The sequence below is a fragment of the Salvelinus alpinus genome, chromosome 26 (assembly GCF_045679555.1).
Source record: "Salvelinus alpinus chromosome 26, SLU_Salpinus.1, whole genome shotgun sequence".
Lineage (NCBI taxonomy): Eukaryota > Metazoa > Chordata > Actinopteri > Salmoniformes > Salmonidae > Salvelinus > Salvelinus alpinus.
In genome coordinates this window covers 32,315,018-32,334,995 of record NC_092111.1, presented here as the reverse complement: position 1 = coordinate 32,334,995, position 19,978 = coordinate 32,315,018, and the positions used below count along the sequence as shown (strand labels likewise).

At 47.3% G+C, this 19,978-nt stretch overlaps 1 pseudogene; it reads left to right on the top strand.

Moving 5' to 3' along the window:
* LOC139555197 (syndetin-like) overlaps nt 1-19,978 on the top strand; it is a 174,722-nt pseudogene that overhangs the window by 74,223 nt on the left and 80,521 nt on the right.

Below are 19,978 nucleotides of genomic sequence, written 5' to 3'. Positions count from 1 at the left end.
CACATAGACATCTCCATTTTTGTCAGATTCAACAGACACTCCATTCCAGAGCTTTAGTCCATACCCTAAATAGCCTTCCACATATGTTACCCATAGTATAGCTGTCTGAACTACCACACTTTTGCCATGACACTTTTGAACTCTAAAAGTGTTGGTTCTGAGAGAGGTCAGCGAATATGGTTAATTATGCAATAGGTGGGTCTAATCATGGATGCTGATTTGGTTAAAACCGCAGACAAGAGAAAACAGCCTTTAACTTAAGACTCAGTTGTGTCTGTATTATGTTACCTCTTTAACCTAAACTAATTACATGCCGCTACCATGGCTGAAGTCTCTGCCTGCCCTGTCTCTGTCACTACCATAGCTGAAGTCTCTGCCTGCCCTGTCTCTGTCACTACCATGGCTGAAGTCTCTGCCTGCCCTGTCTCTGTCGCTACCATGGCTGAAGTCTCTGCCTACCCTGTCTCTGTCACTACCATGGCTGAAGTCTCTGCCTGCCCTGTCTCTGTCGCTACCATGGCTGAAGTCTCTGCCTGACCTTTCTCTGTCGCTACCATGGCTGAAGTCTCTGCCTGCCCTGTCTCTGTCGCTACCATGGCTGAAGTCTCTGCCTGCCCTGTCTCTGTCACTACCATGGCTGAAGTCTCTGCCTGCCCTGTCTCTGTCGCTACCATGGCTGAAGTCTCTGCCTGCCCTGTCTCTGACACTACCATAGCTGAAGTCTCTGCCTGCCCTGTCTCTGCCACTACCATAGCTGAAGTATCTGCCTGCCCTGTCTCTGCCACTACCATGGCTGAAGTCTCTGCCTGCCCTGTCTCTGATGCTACCATGGCTGAAGTCTCTGCCTGCCCTGTCTCTGCTGCTACCATGGCTGAAGTCTCTGCCTGCCCTGTCTCTGTCACTACCATGGCTGAAGTCTCTGCCTGCCCTGTCTCTGCTGCTACCATGGCTGAAGTCTCTGCCTGCCCTGTCTCTGTCACTTCCATAGCTGAAGTCTCTGCCTGCCCTGTCTCTGCCGCTACCATGGCTGAAGTCTCTGCCTGCCTTGTCTCTGCCACTACCATAGCTGAAGTCTCTGCCTGCCCTGTCTCTGTCACTACCATGGCTGAAGTCTCTGCCTGCCCTGTCTCTGTCACTACCATAGCTGAAGTCTCTGCCTGACCTGTCTCTGTCACTACCATGGCTGAAGTCTCTGCCTGCCCTGTCTCTGACACTACCATAGCTGAAGTCTCTGCCTGCCCTGTCTCTGCCACTACCATAGCTGAAGTCTCTGCCTGCCCTGTCTCTGTCACTACCATGGCTGAAGTCTCTGCCTGCCCTGTCTCTGCCACTACCATGGCTGAAGTCTCTGCCTGCCATGTCTCTGACACTACCATAGCTGAAGTCTCTGCCTGCCCTGTCTCTGACACTACCATGGCTGAAGTCTCTGCCTGCCCTGTCTCTGTCACTACCATGGCTGAAGTCTCTGCCTGCCCTGTCTCTGTCACTACCATGGCTGAAGTCTCTGCCTGCCCTGTCTCTGTCACTACCATAGCTGAAGTCTCTGCCTGCCCTGTCTCTGTCACTACCATGGCTGAAGTCTCTGCCTGCCCTGTCTCTGACACTACCATAGCTGAAGTCTCTGCCTGCCCTGTCTCTGCCACTACCATAGCTGAAGTCTCTGCCTGCCCTGTCTCTGTCACTACCATGGCTGAAGTCTCTGCCTGCCCTGTCTCTGTCACTACCATGGCTGAAGTCTCTGCCTGCCCTGTCTCTGCCACTACCATAGCTGAAGTCTCTGCCTGCCCTGTCTCTGTCACTACCATAGCTGAAGTCTCTGCCTGCCCTGTCTCTGTCGCTACCATGGCTGAAGTCTCTGCCTGCCCTGTCTCTGTCACTACCATAGCTGAAGTCTCTGCCTGCCCTGTCTCTGCCGCTACCATGGCTGAAGTCTCTGCCTGCCCTATCTCTGCCACTACCATGGCTGAAGTCTCTGCCTGCCCTGTCTCTGTCACTACCATGGCTAAAGTCTCTGCCTGCCCTGTCTCTGACACTACCATAGCTTAAGTCTCTGCCTGCCCTGTCTCTGTCACTACCATAGCTGAAGTCTCTGCCTGCCCTGTCTCTGTCACTACCATGGCAGAAGTCTCTACCTGCCCTGTCTCTGCCACTACCATGGCTGAAGTCTCTGCCTGCCCTGTCTCTGCCACTACCATAGCTGAAGTCTCTGCCTGCCCTGTCTCTGCCACTACCATAGCTGAAGTCTCTGCCTGCCCTGTCTCTGTCACTACCATAGCTGAAGTCTCTGCCTGCCATGTCTCTGTCACTACCATGGCTGAAGTCTCTGCCTGCCCTGTCTCTGTCACTACCATGCTGAAGTCTCTGCCTGCCCTGTCTCTGTCACTACCATGGCTGAAGTCTCTGCCTGCCCTGTCTCTGTCACTACCATGGCTGAAGTCTCTGCCTGCCCTGTCTCTGTCACTACCATGGCTGAAGTCTCTGCCTGCCCTGTCTCTGCCACTACCATGTCTGAAGTCTCTGCCTGCCATGTCTCTGACACTACCATGGCTGAAGTCTCTGCCTGCCATGTCTCTGACACTACCATGCTGAAGTCTCTGCCTGCCCTGTCTCTGTCGCTACCATGGCTGAAGTCTCTGCCTGCCCTGTCTCTTCCACTACCATGTCTGAAGTCTCTGCCTGCCATGTCTCTGACACTACCATGGCTGAAGTCTCTGCCTGCCATGTCTCTGACACTACCATGGCTGAAGTCTCTGCCTGCCCTGTCTCTGTCACTACCATGTCTGAAGTCTCTGCCTGCCCTGTCTCTGCCACTACCATAGCTGAAGTCTCTGCCTGCCCTGTCTCTGTCACTACCATGTCTGAAGTCTCTGCCTGCCCTGTCTCTGCCACTACCATAGCTGAAGTCTCTGCCTGACCTGTCTCTGTCACTACCATGGCTGAAGTCTCTGCCTGCCGTGTCTCTGACACTACCATGGCTGAAGTCTCTGCCTGCCCTGTCTCTGTCACTACCATAGCTGAAGTCTCTGCCTGCCCTGTCTCTGTCGCTACCATGGCTGAAGTCTCTGCCTGCCCTGTCTCTGCCTCTACCATAGCTGAAGTCTCTGCCTGCCCTGTCTCTGTCACTACTATGGCTGAAGTCTCTGCCTGCCCTGTCTCTGTCACTACCATGGCTGAAGTCTCTGCCTGCCCTGTCTCTGCCACTACCATGGCTGAAGTCTCTGCCTGCCCTGTCTCTGTCACTAACATGGCTGAAGTCTCTGCCTGCCCTGTCTCTGCCGCTACCATGGCTGAAGTCTCTACCTGCCCTGTCTCTGCTGCTACCATGGCTGAAGTCTCTACCTGCCCTGTCTCTGCCACTACCATGGCTGAAGTCTCTACCTGCCATGTCTCTGCTGCTACCATAGCTGAAGTCTCTGCCTGCCCTGTCTCTGTCACTACCATGGCTGAAGTCTCTGCCTGCCCTGTCTCTGTCACTACCATGGCTGAAGTCTCTGCCTGCCCTGTCTCTGCCACTACCATGTCTGAAGTCTCTGCCTGCCATGTCTCTGACACTACCATGGCTGAAGTCTCTGCCTGCCATGTCTCTGACACTACCATGCTGAAGTCTCTGCCTGCCCTGTCTCTGTCGCTACCATGGCTGAAGTCTCTGCCTGCCCTGTCTCTTCCACTACCATGTCTGAAGTCTCTGCCTGACATGTCTCTGACACTACCATGGCTGAAGTCTCTGCCTGCCATGTCTCTGACACTACCATGGCTGAAGTCTCTGCCTGCCCTGTCTCTGTCACTACCATGTCTGAAGTCTCTGCCTGCCCTGTCTCTGTCACTACCATGGCTGAAGTCTCTGCCTGCCCTGTCTCTGTCACTACCATGGCTGAAGTCTCTGCCTGCCCTGTCTCTGTCACTACCATGGCTGAAGTCTCTGCCTGCCCTGTCTCTGCCACTACCATGTCTGAAGTCTCTGCCTGCCATGTCTCTGACACTACCATGGCTGAAGTCTCTGCCTGCCATGTCTCTGACACTACCATGCTGAAGTCTCTGCCTGCCCTGTCTCTGTCGCTACCATGGCTGAAGTCTCTGCCTGCCCTGTCTCTTCCACTACCATGTCTGAAGTCTCTGCCTGCCATGTCTCTGACACTACCATGGCTGAAGTCTCTGCCTGCCATGTCTCTGACACTACCATGGCTGAAGTCTCTGCCTGCCCTGTCTCTGCCACTACCATAGTCTGAAGTCTCTGCCTGCCCTGTCTCTGCCACTACCATAGCTGAAGTCTCTGCCTGCCCTGTCTCTGTACACTACCATGTCTGAAGTCTCTGCCTGCCCTGTCTCTGCCACTACCATAGCTGAAGTCTCTGCCTGACCTGTCTCTGTCACTACCATGGCTGAAGTCTCTGCCTGCCGTGTCTCTGCCTCTACCATAGCTGAAGTCTCTGCCTGCCCTGTCTCTGTCACTACTATGGCTGAAGTCTCTGCCTGCCCTGTCTCTGTCACTACCATGGCTGAAGTCTCTGCCTGCCCTGTCTCTGCCACTACCATGGCTGAAGTCTCTGCCTGCCCTGTCTCTGTCACTAACATGGCTGAAGTCTCTGCCTGCCCTGTCTCTGCCGCTACCATGGCTGAAGTCTCTACCTGCCCTGTCTCTGCTGCTACCATGGCTGAAGTCTCTACCTGCCCTGTCTCTGCCACTACCATGGCTGAAGTCTCTACCTGCCATGTCTCTGCTGCTACCATAGCTGAAGTCTCTGCCTGCCCTGTCTCTGTCACTACCATGGCTGAAGTCTCTGCCTGCCCTGTCTCTGTCACTACCATGGCTGAAGTCTCTGCCTGCCCTGTCTCTGTCACTACCATGGCTGAAGTCTCTGCCTGCCCTGTCTCTGTCACTACCATGGCTGAAGTCTCTGCCTGCCCTGTCTCTGCCACTACCATGTCTGAAGTCTCTGCCTGCCATGTCTCTGACACTACCATGGCTGAAGTCTCTGCCTGCCATGTCTCTGACACTACCATGCTGAAGTCTCTGCCTGCCCTGTCTCTGTCGCTACCATGGCTGAAGTCTCTGCCTGCCCTGTCTCTTCCACTACCATGTCTGAAGTCTCTGCCTGCCATGTCTCTGACACTACCATGGCTGAAGTCTCTGCCTGCCATGTCTCTGACACTACCATGGCTGAAGTCTCTGCCTGCCCTGTCTCTGTCACTACCATGTCTGAAGTCTCTGCCTGCCCTGTCTCTGCCACTACCATAGCTGGAGTCTCTGCCTGCCCTGTCTCTGTCACTACCATGTCTGAAGTCTCTGCCTGCCCTGTCTCTGTCACTACCATGGCTGAAGTCTCTGCCTGCCGTGTCTCTGACACTACCATGGCTGAAGTCTCTGCCTGCCCTGTCTCTGTCACTACCATAGCTGAAGTCTCTGCCTGCCCTGTCTCTGTCGCTACCATGGCTGAAGTCTCTGCCTGCCCTGTCTCTGCCTCTACCATAGCTGAAGTCTCTGCCTGCCCTGTCTCTGTCACTACTATGGCTGAAGTCTCTGCCTGCCCTGTCTCTGTCACTACCATGGCTGAAGTCTCTGCCTGCCCTGTCTGCCACTACCATGGCTGAAGTCTCTGCCTGCCCTGTCTCTGTCACTAACATGGCTGAAGTCTCTGCCTGCCCTGTCTCTGCCGCTACCATGGCTGAAGTCTCTACCTGCCCTGTCTCTGCTGCTACCATGGCTGAAGTCTCTGCCTGCCCTGTCTCTGTCACTACCATGGCTGAAGTCTCTGCCTGCCCTGTCTCTGTCACTACCATGGCTGAAGTCTCTGCCTGCCCTGTCTCTGTCACTACCATGGCTGAAGTCTCTGCCTGCCTTGTCTCTGCCGCTACCATGGCTGAAGTCTCTGCCTGCCCTGTCTCTGTCACTACCATGGCTGAAGTCTCTGCCTGCCCTGTCTCTGTCACTACCATGGCTGAAGTCTCTGCCTGCCCTGTCTCTGCCGCTACCATGGCTGAAGTCTCTGCCTGCCCTGTCTCTGTCACTACCATGGCTGAAGTCTCTGCCTGCCCTGTCTCTGTCACTACCATGGCTGAAGTCTCTGCCTGCCCTGTCTCTGCCACTACCATGGCTGAAGTCTCTGCCTGCCCTGTCTCTGTCACTACCATGGCTGATGTCTCTGCCTGACCTGTCTCTGCCGCTACCATGGCTGAAGTCTCTGCCTGCCCTGTCTCTGCCACTACCATGGCTGAAGTCTCTGCATGCCCTGTCTCTGCCACTACCATGGCTGAAGTGCATTAGCAGCGGTTTAAAGTTCAGCCACAAACAACACAAACACTCCCTAAGGGCGCTGTGTCCTCTTGAGACTCATCCTAAGTGTTCTGTTTTAGAGTTGACCTGAAAGAGACCTCAGTAAAGGAATAACATGGCATCTTGTTAATGTGTTGGCACAGTTCAGGACCAGCAATAATACTTGCTTTCAGTTTTATCCAATGTTACTTTTAGTTAAGACAGCTTGAAAGAACAACAACAACTGCAAGAAGGAAACAACCAATAAAGACTAGATCAAGTATTGACACAATGTTCTTTGTCAGAAATGGCAGGTTCGCGAAGCAATTCAAGCACTTAGACTACACCACACGCAGGTGTTCAAGGGTGTTGTTGCCATTCACTAGAGAAGGACATGGTAATGGGTTAGGAAATATCATTTGTGAGAAGGCTGTGTTACTCCATACAAAATGGACAATGGCTCCTTTCCTGTCTCTATGTGTTAGTGCTGAGCTATTAACCGACATTCTTCATTTTTTTGGTTATTAAACAACTAATTGACCGACGTCAGTTCAATTATTTGAATTCTATTTAGTTCGTTTATTTTGTGAGCCCAATGCGACGTTTCTCTAGAGAGATATCAAATCGTTCACGAGAGAAATCAAGAACTATGTTGGACACTGGGTGCAAGGGAGTTGTAGTTTTCAGTAAGCAAATATTCAACCTAGTTTGGCGCAGAAACGTGGTAATTAGCTACAATGACCATTGCGCCTGTTTTTTCCCACTCTGACATAGAAGGATCAGAGAAGAGACGGCGAAGTGAGAGGTTTCACTCTCTCCAAAATCTGTACAAAATAAGCCCAGTTCATTTCCATGGCTTATTTTGGACCTAAGCTTGTCGCCTGTCTTCCTGCCTTTTGGACAACGACTCTCATTGTTAGGGCGGAGACATGAGCCATCTCGTCATTATATACAGATCTCTGGACGGATACACTTTTACGCCTGAAAGAGGAATGTACACAACACAATGACGAGAGTGGGATATAGACAGTTTGTGATAAGTTAGCCTTATCTACTTTAAAGAACTTTAAAGATTTTGTCAGACAGCTCTGCAGCGTACTTTAGCTAGGCAGGTTAGCTAAATAAATCAAATGAAATGTTATTGGTCGCATACACATATTTAGCTGATGTTATTGCATACACATATTTAGCAGATGTTATTGCGGGTGTAGTGAAATGCTTGTGTTCCTAGCTCCATCAGTGCAGTAATATTGAACAATACACACAAATCTAAAAGTAAAAAAATGTAATTAAGAAATATAGAAATATTATGATGAGCAATATCGGAGTCCGAAGTATAAATATATGCACTGAACAAAAATATAAACGCAACATGTAAAGTGTTGCTCCCATGTTTCATGAGCTGAAATGAAAGATCCCAGCTCAAAAAGCTGATTTCTCTCAAATTTTGTGCACAATTCTGTTTACATCCTAGTTACTGAGCATTTCTCGTTTACCAAGATAATCTATCCACCTGACAGGTGTGACATGATCATTACACAGGTGCACCTTGTGCTGGGGACAATAAAAGGCCACTCTAGAATGTGCCGTTTTGTCACACAACACAATGCCACAGATGTCTCAAGTTTTGAGGGAGCGTGCACTTGGCATGCTGACTGCAGGTATGTCCACCAGAGCGTTTGCCAGGCAATTGAATGTTCATTTCTCTACCATAAGCCACCTCCAACTTAATTTGAGAGATTTTGGCAGTACGTCCAACCGGCCTCACAATCACAGACCACATGTATGGAGTCGTGTGTGGGCGAGCGGTTTGCTGATGTCAACGTTGTGGACAGAGTGCCCCATGGTGGCGGTGGGGTGATGGTATCGGCAGGCATAAGCTACGGACAACGAACACAATTGTATTTTATAGATGGTAATTTGAATGCACAGAAATACCATGACGACATCCTGAAGCCCATTGTGAGGCCCATTCTTTTAAAAATGTTGGTATCTGTGACCAACAGATTCATATCTGTGACCAACAGATGCATATCTGTATTCCCAGTCATGTGAAATCCATAGATTAGGACCTACTAAATGTATTTCAAATAACTGATTTCCAAATATGAACTGTAACTTAAATTGTTCCATGTTGTGTTTATATTTTTGTTTATTATATATGTGATGGACAGTATGTATCGACATTATGGACAGGATACGGATTGAATATTTGGTATATTAGTATGACTAAAGACAGTACAGTATGGGGAGCACATAGATAACGTTAGATGGTCTGGCTGACTGGCTGCTACTGCCTGGGCATTAATTTCCTATTTTTCTATTGATTGTAGACCTGACAGAGACAATGGAATATTTTCAATGTTTTCGGCAATGGAATGTTCACTATTTTTGGCTTTAGAAGGTCCATTAAAAAGCTCTAAAGTCATTGTAATGTCATTATTTCATAATGCATTTAATGTTAAAAAAACTACTTTGAAACTGAAATCGACAACCGTAATTACTTAAAACAAATAATCGAACCGAAACCAAACCGACCTCAAAAAGCACTATTCGCTCAGCACTGGTACAGTATGTGTGACAGAGCATGGTGTTCACATATCATATGCCACAAATTGTGGGTCAGGATATAGGAATGAGTGGTACATTAGAGTTCTAGGTCACTTATAGAGTCCAAGTGAAGCCTTGACTCGTGTTTAGGTGATCAGCAGGGAACTGACCTAACAATGTCCTCTCCCTTGAATTCCAAGCTACAAGACACTCTTGAGCAGATAGAGGTAAGTAGGAGCTTTTCTCTTTGTTCTTATTTTTCATTTGAAAAATAGTGGAAATCCACCCTACCTTCAGTATTTTTATGCTTTATTGAGACCGTATTGAAAAGGTGGGAGAGGCTGAGCGATGAGAAGAGGCCACAAGGATTGAACCCTGGTCTCCGGTGAGGAGGCATACATGTGCTTATTGTTGGATGTGTTACCTATTCCATCACGGCTCTTTACACATAGGAGCTTTTCTTACTCTTTCTATTGAATGAGTACACTGCGATTTGCCACACATCTCAAAGGTTGTTTGATACTAAGCATATTAAATATTCCATGTCATTTTCTTAAAGCCTACATCTAAAAAGAGGGAAAAAGTGTTTTGTCTTGAAATTTTTAGTTGTTATTTTTCAGTTCTCCCTGCTACATATTGACATATTCAAAAAGCCATTACTGCTAGAATGGTGAACATAGTTAATATTATCCATTTAATTAAAGCCATATTTTAATAATTATGTCTAGAGAATGGTATTCAATGCAATTTTCCAACATCCATGCTTAGGGAGGTTCATTACCTGGGGTCCATGTGTATGTATGACGCACACACGCCGACACATAGCTTGACTGTGTGAGTAAATGCACTCCTCTGAGAGCGCATGGTCACACACACACACACACACACACACACACACACACACACACACACACACACACACACAGCGAGAGTGACACCGTCCCTGCTGTGAGCAGTGTCTTGGTCTCGACATTGATCTGTTGGATAGATGTAATTTGGAAGTCTTGCGTGGAGCTCCCCCTGGTAGCTTTAGCTCCGTGAAGCCTCAAAACATTTTTCTCATCATGCTCTCTAATCCTGCTTTCTCTACCGTACATCAGACTCCTCTCTCAACCCGGGCCTCTATGGAAATGCAATGTAGCCAGCCATCTGAATAAAGCACATTCACCAATCATATTTTACCATTAGCACCACCCTCTTTTCAGTCTGTCATAGTTACTGTAATATAGATCCGTTCATGTACATATATAAACTCAGCAAAAAAAAGAAACGTCCCTTTTTCAGGACCCTGTCTTTCAAAGATAATTCGTAAAAATTCAAATAACTTCACAGATCTTCATTGTAAAGGGTTTAAACACTGTTTCCCATGCTTGTTCAATGAACCATGAACATGCACCTGTGGAACGGTCGTTAAGACACTAACAGCTTACAGTCGGTAGGCAATTAAGGTCACAGTTATGAAAACTTAGGACACTAAAGAGGCCTTTCTACGGACTCTGAAAAACATCAAAAGAAAGATGCCCATGGTCCCTGCTCATCTGCGTGAACATGTCATAGGCATGCTGCAAGGAGGCATGAGGACTGCAGATGTGGCCAGGGAAATAAATTGCAATGTCTGTACTGTGAGACGCCAAAGACAGCGCTACAGGGAGACAGGACGGACAGCTGATCGTCATCGCAGTGGCAGACCACGTGTAACAACACCTGTACTGGATCGGTACATCCGAACATCACACCTGCGGGACAGATATAGGATGGCAACAACTGCCCGAGTTACACCAGGAACGCACAATCCCTCCATCAGTGCTCAGACTGTCCGCTATAGGCTGAGAGAGGCTGGACTGAGGGCTTGTAGGCCTGTTGTAAGGCAGGTCCTCACCAGACATCACCGGCAACAACGTTGCCTATGGGCACAAACCCCATGTCGCTGGACCAGACAGGACTGGCAAAAAGTGCTCTTCACTGACGAATCGCGATTTTGTCTCACCAGGGGTGATGGTCAGATTCGCGTTTATCGTCGAAGGAATGAGCGTTACACTGAGGCCTGAACTCTGGAGCGGGATCGATTTGGAGGTGGAGGGTCTGTCATGGTCTGGGGCGGTGTGTCACAGTATCATCGGACTGAGCTTGTTGTCATTGCAGGCAATCTCAACTCTGTGCGTTACAGGTAAGACATCCTCCTCCCTCATGTGGTACCCTTCGTGCAGGCTCATCCTGACATGACCCTCCAGCATGACAATGCCACCAGCCATACTGCTCGTTCTGTGCGTGATTTCCTGCAAGACAGGAATGTCAGTGTTCTGCCATGGCCAGCGAAGTGCCCGGATCTCAATCCCATTGAGCACGTTCCCCCCAGAAATATCCAGGAACTTGCAGTTGCCTTGGTGGAAGAGTGGGGTAACATCTCACAGCAAGAACTGGCAAATCTGGTGCAGTCCATGAGGAGATGCACTGCAGTACTTAATGCAGCTGGTGGCCACACCAGATACTGACTGTTACTTTTGATTTTGACACCCCCCCCCTCTCCCCTTTTGTTCAGGGACACATTATTCCATTTCTGTTAGTCACATGTCTGTGGAACTTGTTCAGTTTATGTCTCAGTTGTTGAATCTTGTTATGTTCATACAAATATTTACACATGTTAAGTTTGCTGAAAATAAATGCAGTTGGCAGTGAGAGGACGTTTCTTTTTTTGCTGAGTTTATATTCATAATTAGAAATTATTTGCTATTCGGAAAAAAGTCAAATCTACAGTATTTTCATATCTCAACGTACATTGAACATACTGTACTGTAATTTATAAAATGAGTAGAATGTACAGTATTTTGGTTTCTCAAATGAAACTTCCGTAGTGTGATATTACTTTATAATATACTTTCTCTACTTTCCATTGTTAGACAGAAGTACATTAACTAAATTTTCTGCCGTAAATAAAATGTAGTCTTCTTCATCCTTCGACCCGACCTGTCTCCCTGTATTTATCTCAGCCAGCAGCTCTGTTTAACATCAATGGTGGGGCTCCTTTGACCTTGGGGGAGGCTGAGTGCGTATTCCCCCTGGTTCTCCCTGGCTCTCTGTGACTGACATGTAGCCTACGTCCCAAATGCCAGCCAATTCCTTACATAATGCACTACTTTTGACCAGAGCTATATGGGTCCTGGTCAAAAGTAGTATACTATATAGGGAATAGTATACAATTTGGGACACTGGCTTAAAGACAGCAGCTTCAGCCCTCCGCTATGGCAGCTGTTGCTAATTGTCTTGGCCCTAGGAGTTGATTCATGTCCAAATCCCTGGTCTTAACACTTCGAATCCCTCTCTCCTCCATCCCTCCCTCCCTTCCTCTCCTCCTCTACCCACCCAACAGGAGCAGCTGGATGTGGCCCTGTCCAAAACCTGCAAGCACTTTGACGTCTCCCACTACACCAGAGTTCAGCTGGCGTACACCGTCCTGGGAAAGAGCCAGGTGAGAGATCCATCCTCTGTCAACAGATATCTGCTCTGACGGCTTCTGTCCTCATCATTTTGTCTTCCATTCCCCACTTTCTCTCCCCCTCTTCCGTCTATATTGTTCTCCCTCCCCGACTCCCCTTTTTTCCCACTACGTTTCTCTCTCTTTCTCTCTCTCGCTCTCTCTCTCCCTCTACCCGTCCAGTGGTGGAAAAGTACCCAATTGTTATACTTGAGTAAAAGTAAAGATACCTTAACTGAATGACTCAAGTAAAAGTGAAAGTCACCCAGTAAAATACTACTTGAGTAAAATTCTAAAAGTATTTGGTTTTAAATATACTACTAAGTATCAAAAGTAAATGTAATCGTGAAAATATACTGAAGTATCAAAGTAAAAGTATAAATAATTTCAAAATCCTTTTATTAAGCAAACCAGATGGCACCATTTTCTTGTTTTTTACATTTACGGATAACCAGGGGCACACTCCAAAACTCAGACATAATTTACAAACAAAGAATTTGTGTTTAGTGAGTCCACCAGATCAGAGGCAGTAGGGATGACCAGGCATGTTCTCTTGATAAGTGTGTGAATTGGACCATTTTCCTGTCCTGCTAAGCATTCAAAATGTAACGAGTACTTTTGGGTGTCAGGGAAAATGTATGGAGTAAAAAGTACATTATTTTCTTTAGGAATGTAGTGAATTAAAAGTAGTCAAAAATGTCAATAGTAAAGTGCAGATAGCCCAAAAAATGACTTAAGTAGTACTTCAAAGTATTTGTACTTAAGTACTTTACAGCACTGCCTGTCTCCCTTACTTCTCTCTCTGTTGATGTGTGGTGATTCATTTCTGAGTCACCCCCCTTTCCTCTGTATTGTACTCCCTGTTTCTCTCTCCTCTATCCCTCTCTCTCCTCTATCCCTCTCTCTCCTCTCTCTCTCTGTCTCTCTGTCTGTCTCTCTGTCTCTCTCTCTCTCTGTGTGTGGATCAGGAGTGATGAGTCATACCTGGGTTAATATTATTCTCCCCATGCTGAGGGAAGTGTCTTGTAGTTTTTACACTGTCTCCTCTCCCCACTACCAACACAGAATCACAGATCTATAATCCCTAGTAAAGCTTTTCCATTATCACCAGTAAAGCTCCCCACCCCACCCAACTGTCTGTGAGATGGTATATTTGTTTTATATGCTTTATTCAGGGGACTGTCAGTGTCTGAACTAAATGCTTTGTTCAAGGGACTGTCAGTGTCTGGACTAAATGCTTTGTTCAGGGGACTGTCAGTGTCTGGACTAAATGCTTTATTCAGGGGACTGTCAGTGTCTGGACTAAATGCTTTGTTCAGGGGACTGTCAGTGTCTGGACTAAATGCTTTGTTCAGGGGACTGTCAGTGTCTGGACTAAATGCTTTGTTCAGGGGACTGTCAGTGTCTGGACTAAATGCTTTGTTCAGGGGACTGTCAGTGTCTGGACTAAATGCTTTGTTCAGGGGACTGTCAGTGTCTGGACTAAATGCTTTGTTCAGGGGACTGTCAGTGTCTGGACTAAATGCTTTGTTCAGGGGACTGTCAGTGTCTGGACTAAATGCTTTGTTCAGGGGACTGTCAGTGTCTGGACTAAATGTTTTATTCAGGGGACTGTCAGTGTCTGGACTAAATGCTTTATTCAGGGGACTGTCCGTGTCTCGACTAAATGCTTTATTCAGGGGACTGTCAGTGTCTGGACTCAATGCTTTATTCAGGGGACTGTCAGTGTGTGGACTAAATGCTTTATTCAGGGGACTGTCAGTGTCTGGACTAAATGCTTTGTTCAGGGGACTGTCAGTGTCTGGACTAAATGCTTTGTTCAGGAGACTGTCAGTGTCTGGCCTAAATGCTTTGTTCAGGGGACCGTTAGTGTCTGGCCTAAATGCTTTGTTCAGGGGACTGTCAGTGTCTGGCCTAAATGCTTTGTTCAGGCGATCGTTAGTGTCTGGCCTAAATGCTTTGTTCAGGGGACCGTCAGTGTCTGGACTAAATGCTTTGTTCAGGGGACTGTCAGTGTCTGGACTAAATGCTTTGTTCAGGGGACTGTCAGTTTCTGGACTAAATGCTTTGTTCAGGGGACTGTCAGTTTCTGGACTAAATGCTTTGTTCAGGGGACTGTCAGTGTCTGGACTAAATGCTTTGTTCAGGGGACTGTCAGTGTCTGGACTAAATGCTTTGTTCAGGGGACTGTCAGTGTCTGGACTAAATGCTTTGTTCAGGGGACTGTCAGTGTCTGGACTAAATGCTTTGTTCAGGGGACTGTCAGTTTCTGGACTAAATGCTTTGTTCAGGGGACTGTCAGTGTCTGGACTAAATGCTTTGTTCAGGGGACTGTCAGTGTCTGGACTAAATGCTTTGTTCAGGGGACTGTCAGTGTCTGGACTAAATGCTTTGTTCAGGGGACTGTCAGTGTCTGGACTAAATGCTTTGTTCAGGGGACTGTTAGTGTCTGGACTAAATGCTTTGTTCAGGGGACCGTTAGTGTCTGGACTAAATGCTTTGTTCAGGGGACTGTCAGTGTCTGGACTAAATGCTTTGTTCAGGGGACTGTCAGTGTCTGGACTAAATGCGCAGCAGGAAATGCAATCTTGTAGTGTATTCAAGGTTTTAAGTATTCTAACGTTTGTCATTTTGATTTGCCGTAACAAAAAATGTATCAACCGCTACAAAAATTAAATATAATCCACATATAATTTGACATGTCTTGTTGCTGCGGGATTCTTTTCTGTGTGTGTCAGTCTGACTCAGTAACTGTGTGAAGGATGAAGTGAAGACCACCCCGCAGCGCTCTCTGGATCGGCCTGCCTTCCTGGGAGACAGATAGCAACTCTGGGAAAGAATTCCTGTTGGCCAATCAAATGTCTATTTACCAACTCATCAAAACAATACATTGTATAATGATGGTGATGAATGAAAGAGGTTAGTTAGAGAAGCCATAAAGAGATTGTCTACCAATTCCCATGCCATGTGTATTTTTCCCATTCACGGAGCTACTCATGTGGAAAACAAAAACATGCTGACGTGATGATTAGTGTCTCTGTATGATTGACAGCCCTCAGCCATGAGGCAAGAGTGGCCCTTAGCATCAGAGACCGCGTCATCTGCAGATCATCAGCTTTTTAGAGTAGGCTATCCACAATCACAATGGTTGTACTCTCCATAATGATAAACACCTTCTTCAAAGTCAGGGCAGTGATACTGAGTAGTGAGAATAGTGCCGGCTCTGAAACTCAAGGACCTATTGTTGGCCTGGCTCAAGGCCCTTTCACGCTTTGTGTGGGTGATTGCACGTACTTTTGTATTTTGTGTCCCGCTCCCTTATCTATGCACACAGAACATTGGTGACTTTAGGGCTTCAAAGCTGAAAGGGTCTCATCATAGCGAGGCCGTGTTCAGTTTGATATAAATAAATGTTCCTTCGGGTGAACAAGCAGCTCTCTGCTCCTCTCCGTGTGGCTCAGCCTTGTGTGCCGCCATTAGCTTAATGAGTCCAGGGTACATGTCCCAAATGACACCCTATTACCTATATAGTGCAAATGTGCTCTCGTCAAAAGTAGTGCACTATATAGGGAATAGGGTGCCATTTGGGACACCGCTCAGCAATACTGTTTACACCTTGTCTTTACGAGTATTGTTGTTTGCATGTCTTTACTTGTATTATTCCATTTGTCTAATGGACTCATCTGTCGGGTGCCTGGTACATTCAGAAGTACTTGTTAGCGAGCGGTTGTGTTTCCATGGTTTCGTCCCAAATGCACACTATTCACTATATAGTGCACTTCTTTTGAACAGAGTATAGGGCTCTGGTCAAGAGGAGTGTGCTATGTAGTGAATAGGCGGTGATTTGGGGAACAACCCATGCAGTTCTTAATCACTTAGAACTGCCTCCAGTTCAGCGGTAAAGACGCCGTCAACCTGCTGATTGGCCAATCTACAGATGCATAACATTCCTCTCTGTGCTATTGTGTTGACGTTGATTAATGATCAGACACTGGGTGAGAAACAAATCACAGAGGAAAAATAAAGCTCTTTATTTAGCACAGTATTTCAAGGAAAATAAGGGCCAGATTTGTCTCTGGGGTTGGTTTAGTTTTTTGATAAAGGGCCGAGGAGCAAACATTGAATGAATCTGTAGTTTGGGCTACATCTCAGATGGAACCCTTTGACTGTGCTGGTGTTCATGCCATGTCACACCACTATCCGTCCCCCGTAATAATCTGTTTCCCTGTGCTTCTCTCCATAGACGGCCATGGACCAAGTCCACATGCACTTCACCCAGGCCATTCACAACACTGTGTTCCAGGTGGTTCTGGGATACGTGGAGCTCTGCGTAGGCACACCGACACCAAGTTCCAGAAGATGCAGTACAGGGACCTCTGCACGGTAAGGATGCTAGCTAGCTACCTTCTCCTATCATCTTACTGTAGCAAGGCCAACCAAGACCGTACCTAGGATTTGTGTCTTCTTAGCACGGCCAACCAAGACCTTACCTAGGATTTGTGTCTTCTTAGCACGGCCAACCAAGACCTTACCTAGGATTTGTGTCTTCTTAGCACGGCCAACCAAGACCGTACCTAGAATTTGTGTCTTCTTAGCACAGCCAACCAAGACCTTACCTAGGATTTGTGTCTTAGCACGGCCAACCAAGACCTTACCTAGGATTTGTGTCTTCTTAGCACGGCCAACCAAGACCTTACCTAGGATTTGTGTCTTCTTAGCACGGCCAACCTTACCTAGGATTTGTGTCTTCTTAGCACAGCCGACCTTACCTAGGATTTGTGTCTTCTTAGCAAGGCCAACCAAGACCTTACCTAGGATTTGTGTCTTCTTAGCACGGCCAACCAAGACCGTACCTAGAATTTGTGTCTTCTTAGCACGGCCAACCAAGACCTTACCTAGGATTTGTGTCTTAGCACGGCCAACCAAGACCTTACCTAGGATTTGTGTCTTCTTAGCACGGCCAACCAAGACCTTACCTAGGATTTGTGTCTTCTTAGCACGGCCAACCTTACCTAGGATTTGTGTCTTCTTAGCACAGCCGACCTAGACCTTACCTAGGATTTGTGTCTTCTTAGCAAGGCCAACCAAGACCTTACCTAGGATTTGTGTATTCTTAGCACGTCCAACCAAGACCTTACCTAGGGTTTACGTGTTATGTTATGTGCAGGGCCAGGTTTTTTTTATCACCATTGTGACTACCTGACCTGGTAAAACTTTGGGTCCTGGTATCAGGCTATGATTGGGGCCAGAGTTTTTCCTGGTCAGGTCCCATTACCACAAAGAAAGGATTTCCTTGTTTGAAGTTCAGGTGACCAAGGAAAAACATCAGCCTCTATTATGTAATATCTAGGTGACGATTTAATACTGTATCTTTAATAAGCTATCGGTCTGGTGCAGTAAACAAACATAGCGTCAATCTGTGGTGGAGTACAGCCTTGGACAGACTTGGAGAAGATCTTATAAGCTTGGCTAGATGCCCACTAAGGGAATTACCATATATTGTGTTGTTTATTAAAGAGCTAAAATAAAGGATTTAGGTCACACCAGTAGAAATCCCTGCTACTCCGTTGACTTGATAAACACTCAGACACACGACTCCCCGAGTGCTCATATTGTACTCTAACCAAGCAGGAAATGTCCCTCCTCTGAGAGAGAGGGGGATGGAGAGAATGAGACAGACACATTCATTTTCTCAGTCCGTAGAGAGGCGTTCTCAATCATAGACCTTTTTTATGAGATAAATAATCGTATTTAAGTGGACGAGGAATGGGCTCTTTTGAAAAGCAGCTGCTGCGTAGTGGTGGTCTTATTTGACCAAATGCGCTCTCTCTCTCGCTCGCTCTCTCTCTCTGCCCAGAGCTTTGGTTGGGTCCAGACACCCAAATCACATTTGCATGCTCATATAAAGCGCCTGCAATCAGCAGGGCCATGCATCACAATCCTACCGAGTGAGTTGTCTTTTCTTCCTGAGCCTTTAATTACCTTGCTGATAGCTGAGTGGGGGAATCAAACACCGTCACTCCCCCTGTGTTGTTGTTTCTACCTTGACCACTAGATGGCGGAGCAGCTGTGGTTTGTATGAGATCTGGGACACCTATGGGGAGAAGCACCAGAAATGTGGGCTGGAGGCTTAATCAAGACAGGTTGAAGGACTAGGGCTTCTTCTTGACTCTGTGCTTTAGAGCCTGGATTTATTAAAGGTGTTTCTGAGGATGGGAAGATCACAATATCAGTCCTTTCCGTGGCAGAAAACTAGTTCTGCTTCTAGTTCAATATTCTTAAACTATCCTCAAGTCTTAAACTATCCTCAAGTCTTAAACTATCCTCAAGTCTTAAACTATCCTCAAGTCTTAAACTATCCTCAAGTCTTAGACTATCCTCAAGTCTTAAACAATCCTCAAGTCTTAAACTATCCTTAAGTCTTAGACTATCCTCAAGTCTTAAACTATCCTCAAGTCTTAAACTATCCTCAAATCTACAAGGAGCACAGTGCATAGTTTAAGTTTGCCTCACCAAGTATTGAAGCAGAGCTTCTAGATTTAAGTAGAAATGACTTTCACTCTCCCTCCTCACCGGGTGGGTTAGGGAGAGGGATTCATTCTGTTAAAGGCATTGAGCTGTAACAGGCGGCTGAGGCATTGAGCTGTAACAGGCGGCTGAGGCATTGAGCTGTAACAGGCCGCTGAGCCATTGAGCTGTAACAGGCCGCTGAGGCATTGAGCTGTAACATGCCGCTGAGCCATTGAGCTGTAACAGGCCGCTGAGGCATTGAGCTGTAACAGGCTGCTGAGGCATTGAGCTGTAACATGCCACTGAGGCATTGAGCTGTAACAGGCCACTGAGGCATTGAGCTGTAACAGGCCGCTGAGCCATTGAGCTGTAACAGGCTGCTGAGCCATTGAGCTGTAACAGGCCGCTTAGCCATTGAGCTGTAACAGGCCGCTGAGCCATTGAGCTGTAACAGGCCGCTGAGCCATTGAGCTGTAACAGGCCGCTCAGGCATTGAGCTGTAACAGGCTGCTGAGGCATTGAGCTGTAACAGGCCGCTGAGGCATTGAGCTGTAACAGGCTGCTGAGGCATTGAGCTGTAACAGGCCGCTGAGCCATTGAGCTGTAACAGGCCGCTGAGGCATTGAGCTGTAACAGGCCGCTGAGGCATTGAGCTGTAACAGGCCGCTGAGGCATTGAGCTGAAACAGGCGGCTGAGGCATTGAGCTGTAACAGGCATTGAGCTGTAACAGGCCGCTGAGCCATTGAGCTGTAACAGGCCATTGAGCTGTAACAGGCCACTGAGGCATTGAGCTGTAACAGGCCTGTCACGATCGTCTGTTGAAGAGGGAGTGGACCAAAGCGCAGCGTGGTAAGTGTTCATGTTTTCTTTATTAAAACTGAACACTGAGACAAAATAACCAAAAATAGAACACCACGAAACAGTTCTGTCAGCTGAAGACACAAAAACAGAAAACAACTACCCACAAAAACCATGTGGGAAAAAGCTACCTAAGTATGGTTCTCAATCAGAGACAACGATAGACAGCTGCCTCGGATTGAGAACCACAACCGGCCAAACAACAAAGAAATACAAAACATAGAACATGAACATAGAATGCCCACCCAAATCACACCCTGACCAAACCAAAATAGAGACATAAAAAGCTCTCTACGGTCAGGGCGTGACAAGGCAGCTGAGCCATTCACCTGTAACA